At 41.4% G+C, this 11317-nt stretch overlaps 1 protein-coding gene across 2 annotated transcripts in view; it reads right to left on the reverse strand.

The window, feature by feature from the left end:
- The window catches only part of FGF13 (fibroblast growth factor 13), a 594651-nt gene that overhangs the window by 103420 nt on the left and 479914 nt on the right, over positions 1 to 11317 (reverse strand). The window lies entirely within an intron of this gene.

Raw genomic sequence — 11317 nt, forward strand, 5'->3', positions numbered from 1 at the left:
CACCACGCTGCCACCCAGTGGTTTTTGCTGACTTTTCATTTCGGGCCAGTTGGCACCATCAGAACCCCGCTTTTCCTGTATGCCCCCTCATCATTACGTTGGGGTTGGGATCCGAGCAGAGAGCTTGAATTGTGCGCGTTAAGCAGTATTAGGGAAATGCAGAGCCCAGCCAATCCTCCTTATTTAAGTCCTAGCCCATCTCCAATCTCCTAACTTCTTTCTTTCTTCTTTTCCCCCCCCACTTGCTCCTCAAGCTCAGGCAGCCTCTCTCCCTCCACTTCAGGAATCAAGTCTGGCCTTTTGCTCACCTCACTCTACTCACAAGTTCTGTACTTGCCCTGTTCTGTATTTTAATCTGCAGGAGAAAAATGAGGAATGTTGAGGTCAAGAATATTACAGAGAATGTTATATCCACATCCCTACCTTCAAACAGAAGCGACTGTTTTACTATTTTACATAATTTCTGATGCCAAAAAGGATGCCCCCAATAGAGCTGCTCTATCTTGGAGCTGCCACTACACTACCTTTACTGGACTTCACCGCCTCCAGATCTTTTCAGAATAGATGTAGATGCAAAACCAAATGCCCAGACTCCAGCCCTTCTTTTCTTGCCTGAACTCCCATCTAGGAAACTCAGGCTTCTTAGCCCATCAGAGCTGAATCACCTTACCCTTCTGTAGATTCCAGTGGTCTAGTGGGGAGCTGCTGACACCACCCCACACACACTTCTCCCCAGTTTTGAATGTCTCTTGCCTCATCAGAAGCATTACTTTGTGCCTGCAGAAACAGGCTGGGGTGAAGGTTGCAGGGGCAAGATAAGACAGTTAGAGGAGGGTGATACTAAATGGTCTGAGATTCCCTGCAGAATAGCCTATATCTTTGCACTTTTGGCTTTCCCACAACAAAATGGAGGGCATGGTAGAATGACAAGTCAATTCAAGTATCCAATTCTTCAAACTTTAATTCATGGGGGAAAGTCCTAGTCTGCTCCAACTGGACTTTGAACACCTTGAAACTCAGGACTAGGTCTTGGTCACCACCATAATCCTATCTCCTGGCACAGTTCCTGTCACAGAGTTTATGCTCAATAAAAGTTTATTGGAAATAATTGATGATGACTGGTTTACATTGATTCTGAAGGATGGGAGGATGTTTCCTGGCTCAGAATGTATGGCATAGAGGTATCATGAAGGGAAATAATCTCACTAAAATGGTGAGGGTCAGACCAAAGCCAAATATTTGGGGTGTGGAACAGGCAGTTAAGATATTCCTACTCACTCTCTGCATGTTTTTATCTTCTGAGGATCCCCAATCCCAAAGGTCTTTCTTTTCTTTCTTCTTACTTATCTCTTAAGGCCCCAAACCAAAGCAGGCATGAAAAAACTAAAGGACAAAGTTCTGATTCAGGCAAGGACTAGAACTTAGAACAAGTGGGAATGAGGAAATGGTACTGAGAAAATGAGGGTTTTCCTACACTCTTTTACCTCCACTCTCCACTAGGAGAGCACTCATTGTTGGCTTGTGCAAACACCATTCATAAGGTATTTTCAGGATGCCTGGAGAATTACTAGTATGGCCACTCTGAGGTCGGTACTAGAGGTAAAAGGGCATGGGGAAGACTTCAGGAATATACAACAGAGAGAGAACATCATGACAAAGTCACAAATACAAACATGTAAATACATCAGTTTTACTAACCTCTATGCCATGAGCTCATCGAACCACTGGGCCAGAGCTAGTAAGATTCTATGTGTGTTTATGGATACCTTTCTTACATTTTATAATCTCAAAAAATGAGAATGTATAGGGGGGCCAGAAGCTCTTACTGCCACATGTTCCCATCAGTCCATAAAAGGTACTTCTGTCTATTTATAGCCCCCCATTATTATTCTTTCTCTATAGTCGAGAAATAACTCATGATTGGTGAGTGGAGATAGGGGCCTCTAACTCTGTGTTCTGTCTACCTACAGACCACATGCATTCTCCTTTCTCCTCCTCTAAAGGAACTCACAGAGGCCTGTGACTAGATTAAAGGATCACCCAGGAGAAAAGTAGAGGAAGGCCATTTGGACTTTGGGTTAAAATCATAGTATGCCTTCAGCTTAACCATTAATTAAGTAGATACTTTTATCCTTTCCTAACTCTTGTGTGTATTTCTTAGGTACTTTCAAATTCAGACAAGAATGTGAATATAGATACTCGGAGACCAAGATGGCGGCATAGGTAAACACCGGAGACTGCTGCCGCAAACAACCACTTCAAAAATACAACTAAAAGACGGAACGGACATCACCCAGAACCACAGGAAGGCTGGCTGAGGAGAGACTCTTCAACTAGAAGGAAAAATAACAGCACACCGAGGCTCAGAGGAGGCGCAGTGTGGAAAAAACTCAGGTGCGGAGGTGCGCGCGCAAAGCGGGCTGGTGGCTGAGAGCGCGGTTGTCGTTTTCGGTCAGGGGGGAGTCTCAGACTCTGAGCTCCAGATACGGGCGAATCGCTGGGGACTCGGACCCAAACGGGAGAAGCGGGAGTGTCTGGCATCAGTTGGAAGGCAGCTTTCCCTCCGAGGTTTGCAGCGGTTCCGGGGGTTCTGAGAAGCAGAGCCTCTGGGAACAGGACTGAGGGCACCATAACGGCTCCCTCCGCCCGCCCTGTTGAGCCCGCCCCGCCCAAGCCCTGCGCAGAGCCATTTGCCAGATCGCCTCAGGCAAAGGCTAGATTAGCACCTCCCCAGAGGACAGAAGTTTTCCGCGGCAGACACAGCTGATTCACACAGCCAGTCGGCCTGGTGGTCAAATCCCTCTAGTATTAACTACAACAATCAAGGCTCAACTAGAACAAGACTGCGCACAAAGACCACTAGGGGGTGCACCAAGAAAGCATAAAAAATGCGGAGACAAAAAAACATGACAGAAATGGAGGATATAGAGCTAAAAATCGCAATTTTGAGGGCTTGCAAAAATGTGCTAGAAGCTGTCAATAAACTTGAGGAGAGAGTCACGAAAACTAATGAGACCCTCGATGCTATGATAAAGAACCAACTAGAAATTAAGCATACACGGACTGAAATAAAGAATATTATACAGACACCCAATAGCAGACCAGAGGAGCGCAAGAATCAAGCCAAAGATTTGAAATGCGAAGAAGCAAAAAACACCCAACCGGAAAAGCAAAATGAAAAAAGAATCCGAAAATACGAAGATAGTGTAAGGAGCCTCTGGGACAGCTTCAAGCGTACAAACATCAGAATAATTGGGGTGCCAGAAGATGAGAGACAGCAAGATATTGAAAACCTATTTGAAGAAATAATGGCAGAAAACTTCCCCCACCTGGTGAAAGAAATGGACTTACAGGTCCAAGAAGCGCAGAGAACCCCAAACAAAAGGAATCCAAAGAGGACCACACCAAGACACATCATAATTAAAATGCCAAGAGCAAAAGACAAAGAGAGAATCTTAAAAGCAGCAAGAGAAAGAGACTCAATTACCTACAAGGGAATACCCATACGACTGTCAGCTGATTTCTCAACAGAAACTTGGCAGGCCAGAAGGGAATGGCAAGAAATATTCAAAGTGCTGAATACCAAGAACCTACAACCAAGAATACTTTATCCAGCAAAGCTATCATTCAGAATTGAAGGTCAGATAAAGAGCTTCACAGATAAGGAAAAGCTAAAGGAGTTCATCACCACTAAACCAGTATTATACGAAATGCTGAAAGGTATCCTTTAAGAAGAGGAAGAAGAAAAAGGTAAAGATACAAATTGTGAACAACAAACATGCATCTATCAACAAGTGAATCTAAGAACCAAGTGAATAAATAATCTGATGTACAGAATGAACTGGTGATTATAATGAATCAGGGACATAGAAAGGGAATGGACTGACTATTCTTGGGGGGGAAAGGGAAATGGGAGATGCAGGAAGAGACTGGACAAAAATCGTGCACCTATGGATGAGGACAGTGGGTGGGGAGTGAGGGCGGAGGGTGGGGCGGGAACTGGGAGGAGGGGAGTTAGGGGGGGGATTTAATTAAAAAAAAAAAAAAAAGAATGTGAATATAACTCTCAAGTCTTCAAAGGAGAACTATGCCCAAATTCTAGTCATTGTTGAAAGCATATGAAAGAAAGACTGTACCCCACCCTAGAAAAGCATATATTGTCTTTCCTTTGTGTTTTAATGCTACCCCAGACCGGTAGTATGCCATTTTCATGGGAAGAAGAAGAAATAACTTTCTATTGACAATTATTTCCAAGGTACCTTATTCTACTATCTTGTTCTGTGCTTACCAGTTTGCACTGCACCCTTGCCATGGAACTTCCTGAGTCTCCTCCAGATTCATAGAGTTTCAATTCCCAGGGCTTCCAACTTCCTATGATGGGTGGGTCCACTCTCCTTTGCTTCTCCTAGACCTCCTCCCCCACTGCACAATCCACCTAGCTCTCCTTGATCATGTTAAAGAAGGAAACATACATAGCTCCTTTCTCCAATTCAACTCACAAAGAGTTCTAGCCTGAGTGATAGGAGAAATATGGTTTCATTCTGACTCTGTTGCTAATGGGCTGTGTGACCTTGAGGATGCCATTTCTCCTGTTGGGGCCTCAGTTTTCCCATCATTAAAGTAACCCTGTAGATTCAATTAATGACTTTCAAATTGTATTCTACAGAGCACTAAGAGTACATGGAGGGGATTTAAGTTTCCTCACCCATGGTTCCATAACAGAATCTCTGCTTTCATTTATTTTATATACTGGGGCTTGTTGTATGATTTCTTATGAAAAAAGGATTATATTGTTAGATACAAAATGTTTGAAAATCTCTGGATGAAATGTTCCTTAAAGTAATTTTGGCTCTGGGAGTCTATGATTTTATTTTATTTTGTATATGCCCCTATTCCTCCAAATTGTTTTTCTTCCCCTCCTCATACTTCTGTCCTCCCTTTCCCTCTCCACCCCACCAGAATATGAACTCTAAACTGGATTTCAAAGAAAAACACATTAAGTCTCCTTGGCTCTATTCCTCATGGGTTCACTTGAGAACCAGGCTTTAGCATTCTTTTCAGAGAGAGTTATGTAAGTTATCAGAGCATAGAATGCTAATCATTCTCTGCCAATCTCTTTTGGCAGGGCTCAGATGAGCTGTAAAGAAGCTGAGGGGACCTACTCTTAAGATTAATCTCCAGGAGAAAGACAAAAATCCAAACAGATGTGACTGTGATGAGTAAAATTGAGGGAATTCAGACAGCCTAAGTAGGAGCAGCCTCCAAGCCATTTGAGCAGGAAGGAATTGGCTGTCTTTCTGAAATTCTGAAAATGAGAGATTTCAAACACCTTCCCTCATGAAGATAAGTTTAAATGGAGCCACTTGCCAGATTGCTCTCGATCTTCATTGCCCATCCATCAGAACATCTGAGTGACCAATTACCAGGTCAAGGACAATAATGAGCTCAAAGTGAGGAAAGGGAGGCAGGATCAAGAGTACCAAAGTCAAGCAACATTGGGATCCCACCTTAACTGAGTAGAGCAGCAAAGCGGGTATTTAAGAGACTGTACAATAAGTACCACCTTTCGTGGTCTAAGTCAAGAGAAATGACTGGATAGATATACAAATGAGGAGATTAGAGAAAAGCCATTAGAAAAAGCATTTGACACTTAACTTCAAACAAAACTGAAAATGCAATTTAAGGGACTCTTGTCAATGTGGCACTGGAATTCCAGGGAAAGAAAGAGTGACAACGGTATTTTATAACAAAACCTGACATATTTATTAGCTGGCAATGAGTCTCTCATAGATCATTTGGGGGAACTATACTTCAGAACAAAGGTCTCCAGAATCAATTTTTTAGCAATTGATTGGCTCTCCTAACTTGCATTCCTGATGAAAAGCCAAGGAACCCTAGGCTCGCATCTCACTAGGATGATATCTTCATTATGTCCCATTTTTGAGATCATTCTCTAAATACTTAAGCTGTAAAATTTACTAAAGCCAACTCTAGTTTGTATTTAAAATCAATTGTGAACATACAGATTAATTCTGATCCTTTAAGAAGAAAAATCCTATAACCCACATAGGATTAATAAAAAATATAAATAAAATTTTATTAATAAAAATCATTATTCAGTCATAATTTACAAACAGTAAAACCATAAAGCACCCTGATGGTATTAATCATATCAATGAATTCAGATCTTTGCCATTTAATTAGTCATAGCAGCTGCAATATTAAGAGTTCAAGGCTGTGGATTACCTGCTTGGTCATTTAATCAAGAAAACCTGGAGAGAAATATTGGATAGTTGGTGTCAAGTTTTCTCTCTTGATCATAAGGAAAGAACACAAGGAAATGAGTCTAAACTACAATATGTGGAGATTTAAGTTTTGTACAAGGAAAACAGTATTTTCAGTAGGGGTTGATAAAATGCCATGATTGCTGATTTTCCTATAGAAGCTTTTTATGAATAGAACAGAAATTTTATCTATCTTGGTGGATATGTGAGTTGATTCCCCCGAAGGTTCTCATTTTATTATAAAAATGATACTATGTACTATTTATATTACCCAGGGCCTGCAACCAAGAATTGGTCACAAGTAGAGGGGGAAGCAACATCATTACTGAGAAAGCTTAAGGTCTTGTCCCCATGGGGCATGGAGATAGCTAGTGCCATTGATTTTGGAAATCCATATTGGGTGAACTTGGAGCATGTGGGTCAAAGCAGTAAAACCCATTTTCTAAAGTTTCTCTTGTCCAATGTGTGGGAAATACTTTCTAGATACAATAAATTTATTCTTAACCAAATTGGTTGCCTCATTGGTGACAGAGCCAACAGAAGCCCCAGATTCTCTAAGTAAGATTGATTCAATTTTATTCAATAATATTTGAAGATCTTGAAAGAGAAGTTGCTATTTTATTAACTGATTAGTGGATAACAAACATAAATGAGGTGTTTCTATGATGAGACATTTATGGCAGACTAAAAATATGCAAGACTCAGAGGCAAAATATCTGTAACGCTGGGTTCATTTCTTGCCCAGTGAACTAAGTAATCTAAATGAAAAGCTAGGGGGGAAAATGATGGAGGATTTAGGGCAAAAGCAGACAATCAGTAATTTTCCTGGATCTAAGTCATTTCAGGAAATAAGATTTCTTGACAAAGGTGACCTAAACTCAGGATTTGAAGATGGGAATGCAGCGGTTGTAAATGATGTAATGTACATTATTACTTAGCATATGGGGGTGGGCTTCTAAAACAGCAGAAGGAACTCTGTATTGATTACCTATTTGCTAATGACACTGATTCCACCAATTTCCTATCAAGAGTTGTCATTTTTTAAAAATATTTTTTTATTGATTTCAGAGAGGAAGGGAGAGGGAGAGAGAGATAGAAACATCAATGATGAGAGAGAATAATTGATTGGCTGCCTCCTGCACACCCCCAACTGGGCATCGAGCCCACAATCCGGGCATTTGCCCTTGACTGGAATCAAACCCGGGACCCTTCAGTCCACAGGCCAACACTCTATCCACTGAGCCAAACCAGCCAGGGCAAAAGTTGTCATTTTTTAAAGAAACAGAGATGTAATGGGAAAATAGTTCTGTGTTCCCTCAGTATTAAGAATCTTAACATCTTGTTTTGGACACCAACCAGGATTTGGGCAGTAACACCTGCTGAATACAGAATAATGATATCCTTCAGATTCTAAGGAGGAGACAAAGGAGAGGTCCATGATCCACCTGAGAACTGTGCAGATACCCTAGATTAAAAAAGCCAACTTAAGTATAATTGATATGCACTCTTATATTGGTTATCTTAGTTTCAGATGTATAATATAGTGATTCAACATTTTTATTCCTTACTATGTGATCACCCTACTAATTCTAGTAATCGTCTATCACTGTGAAAACTTATCACAATATAACTGACTATATTCCCCTTCACCTTTTCACCCATCCCTTTACCCCTCCCTTCTGGTAACCATTCCTTTGGTCTCTGTTTCTCTGAGTCTGTTTTATTTTGTTATTGTTGTTGTTTTAGGTTCCACATATATATGAAACCATAAAGTATTTGTCTTTCTCTGCCTGACTTATTTCACTTTAGCCTAATACCTTCTACATCCATCCATGTTGTTGCAAATGGCAAGATTTCATTTTTTTTATTGTTGCACTAGAGGTCCGGTGCACAAAATCGTACATGGGTACCGTCCCTAGGCCTAGCCTTCAAGCAAGGCCATCTTCCCTGGCTGCTGGCAGCCAGCCCTGCCTCCCCGCCTGATTGACACTTAATTTCAAGCTGGTTCCCCGTTCACCATCCAGTGATGGGAACCTGACGACCAGGGGAGTGACTGAGAGGTTGGCCGTTCCGCCTGCTTGCCGGCCCCACTCCCACCACAGGTCGCCCTATGTGTGTGGGGCGACCGGCAGGGCAGGGGCCTTGGCCTGGTGCCACCCATATCTCCTGCCACCCACCCCCGGTCCCCGTTTGCCATCGGCGATCGGAGCCTGCCGGCCAGGGAAAGGAACCAAGAGGTGGTCAGTGTACCTCATAGTGACTGGTCAAGCGGTTGTTCTGGTCGTTCTGCCATTATGGACACTGAGCTTTTATTATATAGGATAATATTCCATTGCATAATATTACACACACCACCTCTATTTTATTGATTCACCTAGATCAGTGGTCTGCAAACTGCAGCTCGGCAAACCGCAGCTCGCGAGCCACATGCGGCTCTTTGGCCCCTTGAGTGTGGCTCTTCCACAAAATACTGGCTCTTCCACAAAATACCGACTTCTGCGCATGGGCCACAAAGTTTCAATCGCACTCCTGCACGTGGTATTTTGTGGAAGAGCCACACTCAAGGGGCCGCGAGCCGCAGTTTGCCAACCACGGACCTAGATGGTTTTTAAACTCTCCACTCTACTTTCAATTTTGGGGGCCAAAAGTTGTGTTTCAAATGGTGGTAACACTCAATAAATTCTGTGGTTATAACTGGACAAGCAACCTGTTCAGCACTGTAACTATTTTTCTTTAATCCTTACAACAACCTCTATGGTAGATATTATCACTATTGCCATTTTACAGATGAGGAAAGTAAAGTCTAGAAAGATTAAGTGATATGTCTATTATTTCCTGACCTCTACACAGGTGGCAGTGCCAGTATTTAAGCCAAGGGTACTCAGCCAATACAATTTATGTGTACAACACCAGCCTTTAAATATGACTTTTTCCTTTTTGGCACTGTGTCTGGAATTTTGGTTGCTGAACAGTATGGTGCCTATTATGGATATCTCTTGGATTGGGTAACAGAAAAAGATGGGGAATATAGAATGATTTCAATTCAGTTAAGTTTTTTATTTCTTTTTCTTAACAAAAGTGAATTATGGAACAAACAGGAAAAGATATGGCCTATGTTTAGTTATGAGCATAGTTTATATACTTTTAATAACTTCTTAGAGTGATATTTACAGAAAACTGCTACATTTTGCACTAAAATGAAATGATTATAAATCACTGCTTAATGTCATTCTGGGTTTCTCAGCTCAGGGAATACTTTGACACCAGGACCTACTCCGACTCAGGTAATCTAGAGCTTTAGAATGCTAAGACCCAAGAGATACTCTGGCCTTTATCTTCATCACTACTTCGCAGAGATAAGAAGTTAAAGCACTCCCAATTCTCTCAATTCTTTTCATACAAGGAAAAGTGGCCTTCCACATTGTAATCTTGTTTGTGCCATTTGCTTTCAGCTATAGGAAATTTGAGTTCAACCAAAAGAGAGAAAAATGTTACACACAGTGTATGTGCTTCCACTCCTGGATCACATGACTATCCTTTTGCAATCAGAAATTTTTTTTCAGTATTCATTCTAACTAATTTTCTCTAAAAGTATAATCAACAGATTGAAATCATTTTATAACTTCTGCAACCACTCAATACCTCGAGCAATTTTTAGAACTTGATTTCCTAACAGGGGTCTTGATGCTCAATTAACAATCTCATTCTAGAGGAGAGATCTGAGATAAGAGTAGTTAAATAAATTTGACCTGAGTCAAATTGTTCCTTCATTCATTCAGTCAGCCAATCAGTCAATCAGTCAAAATTTACTGAGAACTATTTAGCATGTACTGAGCTATGCCCTGAGAGATGCCTGATAAAACTTTAAGCTAACAAATGAATTAAAGAACATGGGAAAATCACTGTGTAAGGCAGAAAATACTAGTAATTTTTTATGTAGACTTCAGTATCTTTATTGAATGGGGACAATTAGGACTTGGGTGGTATTTTAATATGTTGGAAACATTTTTAGAAATCTTTCTACTTACTGCATTCCTCTTCCTGCCCCTAAAATTCCAGTGCCTACTTTCTCTGTCAGAATCTTGTATCCTGTATTTTGAAAAAAAAAAAAACTTAAAAAATTACTAAGGGAAACAACAGTGCTCTATTTCACTATAACATAGTATGTGTAAATATGTGTGTGTTTGTGTGTGTATATAAACACTCTAGGCTGGCCTTTGACAATGCTGTAAAGCCAGCACTTCCGTCCAGATGCCCACTGTCCTTTATGAGGCCCCACAGGAATCTGCTCTGACAGAGAAGACTTTAGGATCCAGGTTTTCCTAATTCCTCTCCTTCATGTCACATGAAACTTATATTAAATAATTTTATTAGTGTTGTTAATTTGTCTTTGTCTGTTTAATTTTCAGACCCAGTCAAGCACCCTAAGAAGGTTGAGAAAAAAATTTTCCTCTCTTGCACTTTCCTCAGCTCAGATAGCTCCTCTGAGCTCTAGATATGTATAGTCATATCCCAATGCCTCAAATATGCAGGACCTCAAACAAAACTCCAAAATTGAACTTATCCACCAAACTGGTTCCTCTTCTCTTATTCCATGTGGCTATTAAGATTATTTCTTTTGGAGAGAAACCAAGATGGCAGCATAGGTAAACACCGGAGATTGCTGCCTCGCACAACCACTTAAAAATACAACTAAAAGACGGAACGGACATCAGCCAGAACCACAGGAAGGGTGGCTGAGTGGAAATTCTACAGACGGAACGGTCAGCCAGAACCACAGGAAGGGTGGCTGAGTGGAAATTCTACAACTAGAAGGAAAGAGAAAAGCACACTGAGACTCAGAGGAGGTGCGGAAGTAAGGTACGGAGGCGCATGCAGAGAGGGCTGGCGGCTGAGGACAAAGTTGTCTTTTTCAATCAGGAGGGAGTCTCAAGCTCTGAGCTCCAGTTCTGGGCGAGTCTCTGGGGACCCAGACTCATACGGGAGAAACTGGACTGTCTGGCATCAGTCGGAACTCGAGGGCAGCTTTCTCT

The sequence above is a fragment of the Myotis brandtii genome, unplaced genomic scaffold, assembly GCF_000412655.1.
Source record: "Myotis brandtii unplaced genomic scaffold, ASM41265v1 scaffold654, whole genome shotgun sequence".
Lineage (NCBI taxonomy): Eukaryota > Metazoa > Chordata > Mammalia > Chiroptera > Vespertilionidae > Myotis > Myotis brandtii.